This window comes from Rutilus rutilus, assembly GCF_951802725.1.
Source record: "Rutilus rutilus genome assembly, chromosome: 18".
Taxonomy (NCBI): Eukaryota; Metazoa; Chordata; class Actinopteri; order Cypriniformes; family Leuciscidae; genus Rutilus; species Rutilus rutilus.
The window spans coordinates 3,535,555-3,537,619 of record NC_140231.1 but is presented as its reverse complement, the minus strand read 5'-3'; the positions used below and the strand labels follow the sequence as shown (position 1 = coordinate 3,537,619).

General features: G+C 36.3%; 1 protein-coding gene across 1 annotated transcript in view; it reads left to right on the top strand.

The window, feature by feature from the left end:
* ndufa2 (NADH:ubiquinone oxidoreductase subunit A2) overlaps nt 1–18 on the top strand; it is a 4,727-nt gene extending 4,709 nt beyond the window's left edge. The window contains exon 3 of the mRNA XM_084386883.1: nt 1–18. This exon is cut by the window's left edge and continues 148 nt beyond it. The gene's annotated coding sequence lies outside the window, so the exon portion shown is untranslated.
* The last annotated feature ends 2,047 nt before the right edge of the window (nt 19–2,065 follow it).

Here is a 2,065-nt window from a genome sequence, read left to right as displayed (position 1 = left end):
AATGTATATTATAAAATCCTTGGAATTTTTTTTTTTTTTTCTGAAGCCTTTATTTCCCATTGACCCAAAATAGATATTTCCAGTAATCACAAATGAGAATTCATTGTTCATGCTAGCCTGGTAACAATACAACCATATGCATAAGGATATTTTAGAACCACACTTTCATGGCCTGTTCTCCAAACGACTGAATGTGACTACATTCCCAAATACAGTGAGAAAGTAGTACCTATATGCCACTTGACATCATTAGTAGGTTTCATCCTACATTTTCATGGGGTGTGGTATATTGTGTGAACGTCCCCTTCGTTTCTTTTGCATATTTCCTGCACCTATATTTACTGTTCATTACTGTCATAAAGACCCTGTTTACACCGTTTGGTCGATCGGGTCACAAGTGGATGTCATTCCCGTTTACACCTGGTGTTATAATCCGTCTCTTTTTGGGGGGTTCAGATCTTTCGATCTAATGGACGAGATAAGTTTGCGCAATTTACATATGAACACGACCGGAGATGATTGAAAAACACACGGAGAGCATCAGCTTTCTTTTCTGCTCTGACAGACACAAGACCAGCCGAACGCTGTCAGTGTGTGTTAGAAATCAGGAATGGTGAGAGAACATTGTGCTTGGTACATTTTCTCTTCAAACCAAACTTGTGTCTTCAGCTGATCAAGTTTAAACCCCGTCTGGCTAGATCTCTCCTCATAATGTTCACGCATTCGGTCAGTAGACGGAGAGAAGACGGTCTTTTAGTGGCTGTTTGATCACATGAGCGTTTACACTACGAAAGCAATCCGGTCGAATGTGTTTTCACCTCCATCTGGAAGTGGTGAAAGTGGACGAGCTCGAAACGTTTTAGACCTAAACTGTTTTACATTTCCAGAATCGCTGCTCCCGAGAGAACCAGTCATTGTGTGGGACAATCTATGATGAAGCGGCATTTTAAAAACTCAATATCTGAAAGTTTTCCATCCTCATATAAACTGTCACCTGTACTCTATTTTCATTGAACGGTATTTGTGATATTAACATGATTCTGACATACTTCAACGGGAGTAGAAGGTTAACACAACTTATATATTTTGCTATTTTAGCCACTGCATAAGCTAAAATTATGTAATTTTACGGTCAGAAATAAACAACATTTCTCTTTGGTGGGACATGACTTGATTTAATCTTACTTAAGCCTTTCCACATCTAAAAGGAAATGTTTTATTATATTGTAAACATTATGTTTAGAGATTGTGGTTGATGTGTATTGACAAGTATGTAGTTTAATTTGAGGGGCCACTGCCATTTTTATAATACTGGTTTAACTTTTTATCATCTTCCACTTTTTAGATTAGTTTTATTACTTTGGTAAGAGGAGAATGAATGATATGTTGACAATGACTGTTTGTATAAAACAAATAGAAGTTTTATATGAGGCACAAACAAAACAGTTACATGACAATGACTAACAATATATTTTATTGCATGGCTTGGAGCAAATGTATGCTGGGTGGCCTTGCAACATTTGTGTGAAGCAGGTTTTTATCATTTTATTGCTGAATTATCAACAAAAATGACCCATCACAGAACTTATTTTCTTCTAGAAACAAACTTTGTTGCATTATTTCCTGTCATCTCTGTAAAGCTGCCTTGAAACAATCTGCATTGTAAAAAGCACTATATAAATAAAGGTGACTTGAATTGACTTTATAAAGGCTATACGGTATGAAAAAAGCATAGGCTAACCCCCCCCCCAAAAATTAAATCTGAACACACTTTCACAACCCGCTCTAACAGATAGACAATCAACCTTCGTCATGTTGGGGTTGGACTGTGAAAGAAAAATGAGGGTGATATTAATGTCACAGAAAACTATTTTCTCTTTGTCAGTCTAAGACGCTTTAAATCTCCCAGTGAGTGTTATGGTACCCAGCAAACAACTCTGGATTGAATACAAAAAGGGGCCATGCAACTATGATATTCATTATCTTTTATTATAGATAAATAATAAAAGATAATGAATTTCAAACCTGAACCAAACATATTTTTATTCAAAGATCAACTGTCTGT